Source organism: Schistocerca gregaria, chromosome 2, assembly GCF_023897955.1.
Source record: "Schistocerca gregaria isolate iqSchGreg1 chromosome 2, iqSchGreg1.2, whole genome shotgun sequence".
Lineage (NCBI taxonomy): Eukaryota > Metazoa > Arthropoda > Insecta > Orthoptera > Acrididae > Schistocerca > Schistocerca gregaria.
The window spans coordinates 785,063,987-785,077,892 of record NC_064921.1 but is presented as its reverse complement, the minus strand read 5'-3'; the positions used below and the strand labels follow the sequence as shown (position 1 = coordinate 785,077,892).

Genomic DNA, 13,906 nt, shown 5'->3' with positions numbered 1-13,906 from the left:
CAGTGTAGGCATCGACAGCAACTAACAGAAATAGAACACCATGGTTACTGTCTGCAAAACAATGCAGACCACAATTACTGGATCAAACATTTCTGATTACTAGATGTTACCACTCAGCTAAGCAGGCTGGTAACGATAAAAATATTGTTTGCTCTATTCATCTACGCCCAATGTAGACATCGAAAGCAACTAACAGAAATAGAACACCATGGTTACTGTCTGAAAAAAAATGCAGACCACAATTACTGGATCAAACATTTCTGAATACAAGATGTTACCACTCGGCTAAGCAGGCGGGTAACGATAAAAATATTGTTTGCTCTATTCATCTACGACCAGTGTAGGCATCGACAGCAACTAACAGAAATAGAACACCATGGTTACTGTCTGAAAAACAATGCAGACCACAATTACTGGATCAAACATTTCTGATTACTAGATGTTACCACTCAGCTAAGCAGGCGGGTAACGATAAAAATATTGTTTACACTATTCATCTACGCCCAGTGTAGGCATCGACAGCAACTAACAGAAATAAAACACCATGGATACTGTCTGCAAAACAATGCAGACCACAATTACTGGATCAAACATTTCTGATTACAAGATGTTACCACTCAGCTAAGCAGGCGGGTAACGATAAAAATATTGTTTACACTATTCATCTACGCCCAGTGTAGGCATCGACAGCAACTAACAGAAATAGAACACCATGGATACTGTCCTGCAAAACAATGCAGACCAAAATTACTGGATCAAACATTTCTGAATACAAGATGTTACCACTCAGCTAAGCAGGCGGGTAACGAAAAAAATATTGTTTGCTGTATTCTTTTACGCCCAGTGTAGGCATCGACAGCAACTAACAGAAATAGAACACCATGGTTACTGTCTGCAAAACAATGCAGACCACAATTACTGGGTCAAACATTTCTGATTACTAGATGTTACCACTCAGCTAAGCAGGCGGGTAACGATAAAAATATTGTTTGCTCTATTCATCTACGCCCAGTGTAGGCATCGACAGCAACTAACAGAAATAGAACACCATGGTTACTGTCTGCAAAACAATGCAGACTACAATTACTGGATCAAACAGTTCTGATTACAAGATGTTACCACTCAGCTAAGCAAGCAGGTAACGATAAAAATATTGTTTACACTATTCATCTACGCCCAGTGTAGGCATCGACAGCAACTAACAGAAATAGAACACCATGCTTACTGTCTGCAAAACAATGCAGACCACAATTCCTGGATCAAACATTTCTGATTACAAGATGTTACCACTCAGCTAAGCAAGCAGGTAACGATAAAAATATTGTTTACACTATTCATCTACGGCCAGTGTAGGCATCGAAAGCAACTAACAGAAATAGAACACCATGGATACTGTCTGAAAAACAATGCAGACCACAATTACTGGATCAAACATTTCTGAATACAAGATGTTACCACTCAGCTAAGCAGGCGGGTAACGATAAAAATATTGTTTGCTCTATTCATCTACGCCCAGTGTAGGCATCGACAGCAACTAACAGAAATAGAACACCATGGTTACTGTCTGCAAAACAATGCAGACCACAATTACTGGATCAAACATTTCTGATTACAAGATGTTACCACTCAGCTAAGCAGGCGGGTAACGATAAAAATATTGTCTACACTATTCATCTACGCCCAGTGTAGGCATCGACAGCAACTAACAGAAATAGAACACCATGGTTACTGTCTGCAAAACAATGCAGACCACAATTACTGGATCAAACATTTCTGAATACAAGATGTTACCACTCAGCTAAGCAGGCGGGTAACGATGAAAATATTGTTTGCTCTATTCATCTACGCCCAGTGTAGGCATCGACAGCAACTAACAGAAATAGAACACCATGGTTACTGTCTGCAAAACAATGCAGACCACAATTACTGGATCAAACATTTCTGAATACAAGATGTTACCACTCAGCTAAGCAGGCGGGTAACGATAAAAATATTGTTTGCTCTATTCATCTACGCCCAGTGTAGGCATCGACAGCAACTAACAGAAATAGAACACCATGGTTACTGTCTGCAAAACAATGCAGACCACAATTACTGGATCAAACATTTCTGATTACAAGATGTTACCACTCAACTAAGCAGGCGGGTAACGATAAAAATATTGTTTGCTCTATTCATCTACGCCCAGTGTAGGCATCGACAGCAACTAACAGAAATAGAACACTATGGTTACTGTCTGCAAAACAATGCAGACCACAATTACTGGATCAAACATTTCTGATTACTAGATGTTACCACTCAGCTAAGCAGGCGGGTAACGATAAAAATATATTTGCTCTATTCATCTACGCCCAGTGTAGGCATCGACAGCAACTAACAGAAATAGAACACCATGGTTACTGTCTGCAAAACAATGCAGACCAAAATTACTGGATCAAACATTTCTGAATACAAGATGATACCACTCAGCTAAGCAGGCGGGTAACGATAAAAATATTGTTTACACTATTCATCTACGCCCAGTGTAGGCATCGACAGCAACTAACAGAAATAGAACACCATGCTTCCTGTCTGCAAAACAATGCAGACCACAATTCCTGGATCAAACATTTCTGATTACAAGATGTTACCACTTAGCTAAGCAAGCAGGTAACGATAAAAATATTGTTTACACTATTCATCTACGCCCAGTGTAGGCATCGAAAGCAACTAACAGAAATAGAACACCATGGATACTGTCTGAAAAACAATGCAGACCACAATTACTGGATCAAACATTTCTGAATACAAGATGTTACCACTCAGCTAAGCAGGCGGGTAACGATAAAAATATTGTTTGCTCTATTCATCTACGCCCAGTGTAGGCATCGACAGCAACTAACAGAAATAGAACACCATGGTTACTGTCTGCAAAACAATGCAGACCACAATTACTGGATCAAACATTTCTGATTACAAGATGTTACCACTCAGCTAAGCAGGCGGGTAACGATAAAAATATTGTCTACACTATTCATCTACGCCCAGTGTAGGCATCGACAGCAACTAACAGAAATAGAACACCATGGATACTGTCCTGCAAAACAATGCAGACCAAAATTACTGGATCAAACATTTCTGAATACAAGATGTTACCACTCAGCTAAGCAGGCGGGTAACGATGAAAAAATTGTTTGCTGTATTCATCTACGCCCAGTGTAGGCATCGACAGCAACTAACAGAAATAGAACACCACGGTTACTGTCTGAAAAACAATGCAGACCACAACTACTGGATCAAACATTTCTGATTACTAGATGTTACCACTCAGCTAAGCAGGCGGGTAACGATAAAAATATTGTTTGCTCTATTCATCTACGCCCAGTGTAGTCATCGACAGCAACTAACAGAAATAGAACACCATGGTTACTGTCTGCAAAACAATGCAGACCACAATTACTGGATCAAACATTTCTGAATACAAGATGTTACCACTCAGCTAAGCAGGCGGGTAACGATGAAAATATTGTTTGCTCCATTCATCTACGCCCAGTGTAGGCATCGACAGCGACTAACAGAAATAGAACACCATGGTTACTGTCTGCAAAACAATGCAGACCACAATTACTGGATCAAACATTTCTGAATACAAGATGTTACCACTCAGCTAAGCAGGCGGGTAACGATAAAAATATTGTTTGCTCTATTCATCTACGCCCAGTGTAGGCATCGACAGCAACTAACAGAAATAGAACACCATGGTTACTGTCTGCAAAACAATGCAGACCACAATTACTGGATCAAACATTTCTGATTACAAGATGTTACCACTCAACTAAGCAGGCGGGTAACGATAAAAATATTGTTTACACTATTCATCTACGCCCAGTGTAGGCATCGACAGCAACTAACAGAAATAGAACACCATGGTTACTGTCCTGCAAAACAATGCAGACCAAAATTACTGGATCAAACATTTCTGAATACAAGATGTTACCACTCAGCTAAGCAGGCGGGTAACGATAAAAATATTGTTTGCTTTATTCATCTACGCCCAGTGTAGGCATCGACAGCAACTAACAGAAATAGAACACTATGGTTACTGTCTGCAAAACAATGCAGACCACAATTACTGGATCAAACATTTCTGATTACTAGATGTTACCACTCAGCTAAGCAGGCGGGTAACGATAAAAATATTGTTTGCTCTATTCATCTACGCCCAGTGTAGGCATCGACAGCAACTAACAGAAATAGAACACCATGGTTACTGTCTGCAAAACAATGCAGACCAAAATTACTGGATCAAACATTTCTGAATACAAGATGTTACCACTCAGCTAAGCAGGCGGGTAACGATAAAAATATTGTTTGCTCTATTCATCTACGCCCAGTGTAGGCATCGACAGCAACTAACAGACATAGAACACCATGGTTACTGTCTGAAAAACAATGCAGACCACAATTACTGGATCAAACATTTCTGAATACAAGATGTTACCACTCAGCTAAGCAGGCGGGTAACGATAAAAATATTGTTTGCTCTATTCATCTACGCCCAGTGTAGGCATCGACAGCAACTAACAGAAATAGAACACTATGGTTACTGTCTGCAAAACAATGCAGACCACAATTACTGGATCAAACATTTCTGATTACTAGATGTTACCACTCAGCTAAGCAGGCGGGTAACGATAAAAATATTGTTTGCTCTATTCATCTACGCCCAGTGTAGGCATCGACAGCAACTAACAGAAATAGAACACCATGGTTACTGTCTGCAAAACAATGCAGACCACAATTACTGGATCAAACATTTCTGAATACAAGATGTTACCACTCAGCTAAGCAGGCGGGTAACGATGAAAATATTGTTTGCTCTATTCATCTACGCCCAGTGTAGGCATCGACAGCGACTAACAGAAATAGAACACCATGGTTACTGTCTGCAAAACAATGCAGACCACAATTACTGGATCAAACATTTCTGAATACAAGATGTTACCACTCAGCTAAGTAGGCGGGTAACGATAAAAATATTGTTTACACCATTCATCTAACCCAGTGTAGGCATCGACAGCAACTAACAGAAATAGAACACCATGGTTACTGTCTGCAAAACAATGCAGACCACAATTACTGGATCAAACATTTCTGAATACAAGATGTTACCACTCAGCTAAGCAGGCGGGTAACGATAAAAATATTGTTTGCTCTATTCATCTACGCCCAGTGTAGTCATCGACAGCAACTAACAGAAATAGAACACCATGGTTACTTTCTGAAAAACAATGCAGACCACAATTACTGGATCAAACATTTCTGAATACAAGATGTTACCACTCAGCTAAGCAGGCGGGTAACGATAAAAATATTGTTTGCTCTATTCATCTACGCCCAGTGTAGGCATCGACAGCAACTAACAGAAATAGAACACCATGGTTACTGTCTGCAAAACAATGCAGACCACAATTACTGGATCAAACATTTCTGATTACAAGATGTTACCACTCAACTAAGCAGGCGGGGTAACGATAAAAATATTGTTTACACTATTCATCTACGCCCAGTGTAGGCATCGACAGCAACTAACAGACATAGAACACCATGGTTACTGTCTGAAAAACAATGCAGACCACAATTACTGGATCAAACATTTCTGAATACAAGATGTTACCACTCAGCTAAGCAGGCGGGTAACGATAAAAATATTGTTTGCTCTATTCATCTACGCCCAGTGTAGGCATCGACAGCAACTAACAGAAATAGAACACTATGGTTACTGTCTGCAAAACAATGCAGACCACAATTACTGGATCAAACATTTCTGATTACTAGATGTTACCACTCAGCTAAGCAGGCGGGTAACGATAAAAATATTGTTTGCTCTATTCATCTACGCCCAGTGTAGGCATCGACAGCAACTAACAGAAATAGAACACCTTGGTTACTGTCTGCAAAACAATGCAGACCACAATTACTGGATCAAACATTTCTGAATACAAGATGTTACCACTCAGCTAACCAGGCTGGTAACGATAAAAATATTGTTTGCTCTATTCATCTACGCCCAGTGTAGTCATCGACAGCAACTAACAGAAATAGAACACCATGGTTACTTTCTGAAAAACAATGCAGACCACAATTACTGGATCAAACATTTCTGAATACAAGATGTTACCACTCAGCTAAGCAGGCGGGTAACGATAAAAATATTGTTTGCTCTATTCATCTACGCCCAGTGTAGTCATCGACAGCAACTAACAGAAATAGAACACCATGGTTACTTTCTGAAAAACAATGCAGACCACAATTACTGGATCAAACATTTCTGAATACAAGATGTTACCACTCAGCTAAGCAGGCGGGTAACGATAAAAATATTGTTTGCTCTATTCATCTACGCCCAGTGTAGGCATCGACAGCAACTAACAGAAATAGAACACCATGGTTACTGTCTGCAAAACAATGCAGACCACAATTACTGGATCAAACATTTCTGATTACAAGATGTTACCACTCAACTAAGCAGGCGGGTAACGATAAAAATATTGTTTACACTATTCATCTACGCCCAGTGTAGGCATCGACAGCAACTAACAGACATAGAACACCATGGTTACTGTCTGAAAAACAATGCAGACCACAATTACTGGATCAAACATTTCTGAATACAAGATGTTACCACTCAGCTAAGCAGGCGGGTAACGATAAAAATATTGTTTGCTCTATTCATCTACGCCCAGTGTAGTCATCGACAGCAACTAACAGAAATAGAACACCATGGTTACTTTCTGAAAAACAATGCAGACCACAATTACTGGATCAAACATTTCTGAATACAAGATGTTACCACTCAGCTAAGCAGGCGGGTAACGATAAAAATATTGTTTGCTCTATTCATCTACGCCCAGTGTAGTCATCGACAGCAACTAACAGAAATAGAACACCATGGTTACTTTCTGAAAAACAATGCAGACCACAATTACTGGATCAAACATTTCTGAATACAAGATGTTACCACTCAGCTAAGCAGGCGGGGTAACGATAAAAATATTGTTTGCTCTATTCATCTACGCCCAGTGTAGGCATCGACAGCAACTAACAGAAATAGAACACCATGGTTACTGTCTGCAAAACAATGCAGACCACAATTACTGGATCAAACATTTCTGATTACAAGATGTTACCACTCAACTAAGCAGGCGGGTAACGATAAAAATATTGTTTACACTATTCATCTACGCCCAGTGTAGGCATCGACAGCAACTAACAGACATAGAACACCATGGTTACTGTCTGAAAAACAATGCAGACCACAATTACTGGATCAAACATTTCTGAATACAAGATGTTACCACTCAGCTAAGCAGGCGGGTAACGATAAAAATATTGTTTGCTCTATTCATCTACGCCCAGTGTAGGCATCGACAGCAACTAACAGAAATAGAACACCATGGTTACTGTCTGCAAAACAATGCAGACCACAATTACTGGATCAAACATTTCTGAATACAAGATGTTACCACTCAGCTAAGCAGGCGGGTAACGATAAAAATATTGTTTGCTCTATTCATCTACGCCCAGTGTAGGCATCGACAGCAACTAACAGAAATAGAACACTATGGTTACTGTCTGCAAAACAATGCAGACCACAATTACTGGATCAAACATTTCTGATTACTAGATGTTACCACTCAGCTAAGCAGGCGGGTAACGATAAAAATATTGTTTGCTCTATTCATCTACGCCCAGTGTAGGCATCGACAGCAACTAACAGAAATAGAACACTATGGTTACTGTCTGCAAAACAATGCAGACCACAATTACTGGATCAAACATTTCTGATTACTAGATGTTACCACTCAGCTAAGCAGGCGGGTAACGATAAAAATATTGTTTGCTCTATTCATCTACGCCCAGTGTAGGCATCGACAGCAACTAACAGAAATAGAACACTATGGTTACTGTCTGCAAAACAATGCAGACCACAATTACTGGATCAAACATTTCTGATTACTAGATGTTACCACTCAGCTAAGCAGGCGGGTAACGATAAAAATATTGTTTGCTCTATTCATCTACGCCCAGTGTAGGCATCGACAGCAACTAACAGAAATAGAACACCATGGTTACTGTCTGCAAAACAATGCAGACCACAATTACTGGATCAAACATTTCTGATTACAAGATGTTACCACTCAGCTAAGCAAGCAGGTAACGATAAAAATATTGTTTACACTATTCATCTACGCCCAGTGTAGGCATCGACAGCAACTAACAGAAATAGAACACCATGGTTACTGTCTGAAAAACAATGCAGGCCACAATTACTGGATCAAACATTTCTGAATACAAGATGTTACCACTCAGCTAAGCAGGAGGGTAACGGTAAAAATATTGTTTGCTCTATTCATCTACGCCCAGTGTAGGCATCGACAGCAACTAACAGAAATAGAACACCATGGTTACTGTCTGCAAAACAATGCAGACCACAATTACTGGATCAAACATTTCTGAATACAAGATTTTGTGAAGCTCGTGGTATAATTCGATATGGCACATGACGCTCACTCAAAATTATATTCATAATCCAAATCATTGACGTAGGATATGGCAATGAACACGACCCTTCTTTCATAATCAACCTATGACAGACTGTTAGATTACATAAAGATAAACGTCACACCAAAGAAAATAACTGCAGGAAATTATACAAGTAAATGATGTGGTGCTCGATGTCTACATACTAGCATGTCAATATCATACAAGCTCAGTCACCATTATGGTGTGCGCTAAGACATCAGCACAACATTATTTGTTTTTTATATAAATGGTATTTTATGTCTGACATGCTGATATTCCTTGCTATCCTTTATTGTAATATGCTGCAACATCACTATGTGGCTTGCAATTTTTTAAGATCATGAACTGCTGTTTATATGTTACAAGGTACATATAGGGTGTTTCAAAAATGACCGGTATATTTGAAACGGCAATAAAAACTAAACGAGCAGCGATAGAAATACACCGTTTGTTGCAATATGCTTGGGACAACAGTACATTTTTGTTTGACTCCTCCTGAAAAGTGCTGACCCGAAATTTCGATAGTAAATCTCTCCGTGATGCCCAACGCCCCTCTTGAAGCGTGTGCCAGTGGAGTTCCTTTAGCTGCTCCGTAACGCTCTCTCGCCAGCTAAACGATCCCGTGACGAAACGCGCCGCTCTTCGTTGGACCTTGTCTATCTCCTCAATCAGTCCTATGAAAATATAAAGTTAATTACAAAAAAATTTAATCACTTAAAATTTATATGGTAAAACTCGCTTTAGGGGGAGATGGGATCCCACCACATGTCACCAGTGGGAAAGGGGAGTCCATAACAAAAGAAAATAGCATGTAATTAATGGGCTTCCGCCAAGTTAGCTCCACTATCATCCAGGAACGCGCTGCTGTGCGTGGTTAACCGCTCCATTGGCCAGCCGCATCTGCAGTTGTGCCGGTCATCTTGGAGTAAGACATCAGCACATAGCTTGTGACAAAGAAATTACTAACCACATTAACTTGAGAACAGTGCATAAAGACATCAAGAGTAAAAGCCATTAAATACGTGTTAAATGTTCCCCAAACTATTGATATAACAGGAGGTTACAAATTTACTCATCACATCAGTGACTCCATGTCGAACCCAATGTGAATAATTATGTGTAACGTTTAACCTTACGTACGCCTGCCCATGTCACGACTCACAAGGGAACCTATCTCATCGCACCCCCCTCACATTTAGTTATAAGTTGGCACAGTGGACAGACCTTGAAAAACTGAACACAGATCAATCGAGGAAACAGGAAGAACTTGTGTGGAACTATCAGAAAAATAAGCAAAATATACAAACTGAGTAGTTCATGTACAAGATGGGCTTCAAGTCTTCCCTCGAGTGAAAAGTTTACTTTTTCGACTTTTCGCAAAATTATGATCTGTCCGTTCGTTCATTGACGTCTCTGTTCACTGTAATAAGTTTAGTGTCAGTGTTTTGGGACCGCACCGCAAAACTGTGGGATTAGTAGACGAAAGGATGTGCCTCTCTAATGGGAACAGAAATCATTTGATCGCAAGGTCATAGGTCAACCGATTCCTCCACAGGAAAACACGTCTGATATATTCTACACGACACTGGTGACGGCATGTGCGTCACATGACAGGAATATGTTGTCGACCCACCTATCTTGTACACTTGGCGAATGGGTAAAAAGATTCTTCTACCTTGCCCGATTTAGGTTTTCTTGTGGATATGATAATCACTTCCAAAAAAAGTGATCGCATCGGACGGACGGATGGACAGATAATAATTGTCTGAAAATAAAAAACTAAACTTTTTACTCGAAGGGCGACTTGAAGCAAGAACCTCTCGTTTTGCGGCTGCTCACGCTAACCACGGGACCACGGCGCTCCCGAGTTCACTATGTGCTTGATGTTGCATATCTTGAACATGGACTACTCAGTTTGTATATTTTGCTTATTTGTTCCATAGTTCCACACAACTTCTTCCTGTTTTCTCGATTGATCTGTGTTCAGTTTTTCAAGGCCTATCCACTGTGTCAATTTATAACTAAATCTGAGTGGGATGCGATGGGGAGGTTACCTTGTCAGAGGGTGTAAAAGGAGAAACTTTGGTCATAGTTCTTAGACGTATAACTGAGAGATTGCAGCTTTAGTTGGTTGTAAGTCGTTAGAACCAGCCCTTCTAGGTACTGACACTTAATAATTCTGCTAGAAAGTCATGGATATACCTTTATGCCCACATACTAATATGTTTGCAGAAACTGAACTTATTTAGACCTACCGATACAGAAATCTTATGCTAGCCGGCTTTCTTAAGGTACGAAAGGAAACCCAATTAGACTCCTGCAGGTGGCATCCTCACCAACTCCCAAGTCTGCTCATAGCTCTTGACAAACAATTTACTAAAGGCACTAACTTGATAATAATACATAAAAATCATGATTAAAAGTTTTACAATCTCATCACATCATTTCCTGCAACAGATCTCGTACCACGTCACACACGTCTAACAACAATCAGCGTTACACCAAATACATGGATCACATTCGACTGTGCTAATTGTTAATAACCCGTCAGTGGGGAAAAAGTTACAACTACTTTATTTGGGAACAAGCTCGGAAAGTTAACATGGTTTGACGCACCTTCTTTACACACCTTACCGTCCACCTACTTCTTTTTATTCTTATTCAATTATTGCATCATCAGTCGAATGAAATTTTGGAAGATTAGTTATGCCTTCTATTGACTCTACCTTTCCGTTCCTTGAAAATAGTAACAGACTTACATCCATCCTCTTTCCTCAGCAAGGTGGCCATCACATAACTATTTCAGAACAAAAGAACGGAGCGTACTACGTTAGTCAATAGCTATATACCTCTCACTTGCGCTTCGTGTATGATTGCTGGATTCCACTCGTGTCGATATGGTCTGTTCTGACACCTTGCACATCAACATCCTGCCGGGAGTCACCCATTACTCAAAATTAAAAATTAAAGAGACAGCGTGGTCCATTACACAGTGTGCTGTCGACGTTGGCCGATAAATCCTTACAGTAGTCCCAAGGGCTCACTTAGCGGAGACAAAACATCATCAAGCTCCTCTCCAACTCAACACATAAATTCTGCTACGCTGTGGACATCACAAGACAAAACCAAAGCAACCACAGTTCCGACGAGCCAACGAAGTCTATAATCTGGCCTTCAGCGAATAACAAACGCTCAGGTCTTACTCACTTTACCTAACGTATGCACAGGCTCGCCGCCACCTCCAATGAATCCTTAATAATGCAATGAGAATTACATATAAAACAGTCCGCACCTTGTACGCTTGTAAAGTATCTCACCTCAACTATTTAATTAACACTGCATGAAAAAGACGACACCATCTTAAATCACTGGAGAATAAATCTCCGGGAAGACACTCCTACACTTTTGGCAGACAACTGAAGCTGAAAACGACCATACACGATACTCATAATTCATCATTCTCGATGAGCCACAGAATATACACAATTTCTACCACATGGAACAATCCAGACTTTACCAATAACTACGAGCTTACTGTTAGGACGTTTCACATACAGCAATAAATTTGTCCAAAGTGACGTAATTAAGCTACAAAATCACACTTCCCATGCTAGTTGTCTCATTTGCTTCACTTTTATTCAATGAACGGTTTATTATTGCTGATATAATGTATACCACATGACGCCCATAACTTCAGCGATTCCACATCTGGCTCCTTATCGTGCACGACTCTCTGTATGCAGGGAGCTTCAAAATATAGATAAAAAAACTTGTGGCACAATATGTTTTGTTTGTTAGACAGTTTGTGAAACTTAATAAGTACCTTCTCAGCAATTTCATAGCTTGGAATTTTTGCTTTCTTATCCACTCGTTGCTTTCCTTTATAGCCTGGCTCTGGACGGATATGAGAATTACTTCCTTGTGTCCAGAATGCTGATTGGATGGGAATTTTATCAAACCCGAGCTCTATCCTCTTACTCATTATTTTCTGGAAGTGGAGTAGGAAGGCATCCCACGATAAATGACGTTTGTCACAGGACAGAAGGCAAAAGGTATCCAGGTCATGCATAATTTTTTTGCAGGATTTGAACTAGGAGGGTAGGGGTGGGTGGAAAGAAACTAGGAATCGAAATGAAACATTTCCATACTTTTTTATCATTGTCTTCTGCTTCAACAGGCAAAAGTGCGCGCCGTTATATGAGATCAGTTTGTCAACTCACCCCACCTGTTGCAGAAATCCGTTCTGGAACAGATTCGATGCCTTCTTCGCCATAGCCCTATGCTACGGAAATAAGGTTAATAATTTCGAAGTCAGCTGCGTGTGGAGTAGAACGTAACGGCAACCGATACTCGACCTCGGTAACGGGCTAGGAGATCGATGCCCTCCTAGCTGACACATTCTCTTTGGCGGAATTGGAAACCGAGGCCTGATGCGAAATCTCGGTTTCTTTCGTCTTCTGGCATAGTTTGCATATCTAAAATACTTTCTGGGTAGTGCAGTCCATTTGATTAAAGTAACATGTGGATTGAAAGTTTGAAAATACTTACGAGGTGCGGAATGGACATGAACCAAATGAACACACTAAATTAATCAACGAAATATTTCGGTATGTGTAATAACGAGATTGAGTCTTCTACCATTTCTGACGAAACAGAACTTCGTCATGCAAGAGATGAAACAGTCTAACTACTTGCTGTTAACAGTTCCGTACTTTTACTTCACAAAGGGCCGGTTGCTTTTCCTGTTGTCTTGCTATGTCATCCAGCGACGCTGAAATATACACTCCTGGAAATGGACAAAAGAACACATTGACACCGGTGTGTTAGACCCACCATACTTGCTCCGGACACTGTGAGAGGGCTGTACAAGCAATGATCACACGCACGGCACAGCGGACACACCAGGAACCGCGGTGTTGGCCGTCGAATGGCGCTAGCTGCGCACCATTTGTGCACCGCCGCCGTCAGTGTCAGCCAGTTTGCCGTGGCATACGGAGCTCCATCGCAGTCTTTAACACTGGTAGCATGCCGCGACAGCGTGGACGTGAACCGTGTGTGCAGTTGACGGACTTTGAGCGAGGGCGTATAGTGGGCATGCAGGAGGCCGGGTGGACGTACCGCCGAATTGCTCAACACGTGGGGCGTGAGGTCTCCACAGTACATCGATGTTGTCGCCAGTGGTCGGCGGAAGGTGCACGTGCCCGTCGACCTGGGACCGGACCGCAGCGACACGGATGCACGCCAAGACCGTAGGATCCTACGCAGTGCCGTAGGGGACCGCACCGCCACTTCCCAGCAAATTAGGGACACTGTTGCTCCTGGGGTATCGGCGAGGACCATT

The 13,906-nt window shown here is 41.0% G+C and overlaps 1 pseudogene; it reads right to left on the bottom strand.

The window, feature by feature from the left end:
- Positions 1–12,838, bottom strand: part of LOC126335978 (protein adenylyltransferase Fic-like) — a 64,203-nt pseudogene extending 51,365 nt beyond the window's left edge.
- Positions 12,839–13,906: the final 1,068 nt, after the last annotated feature.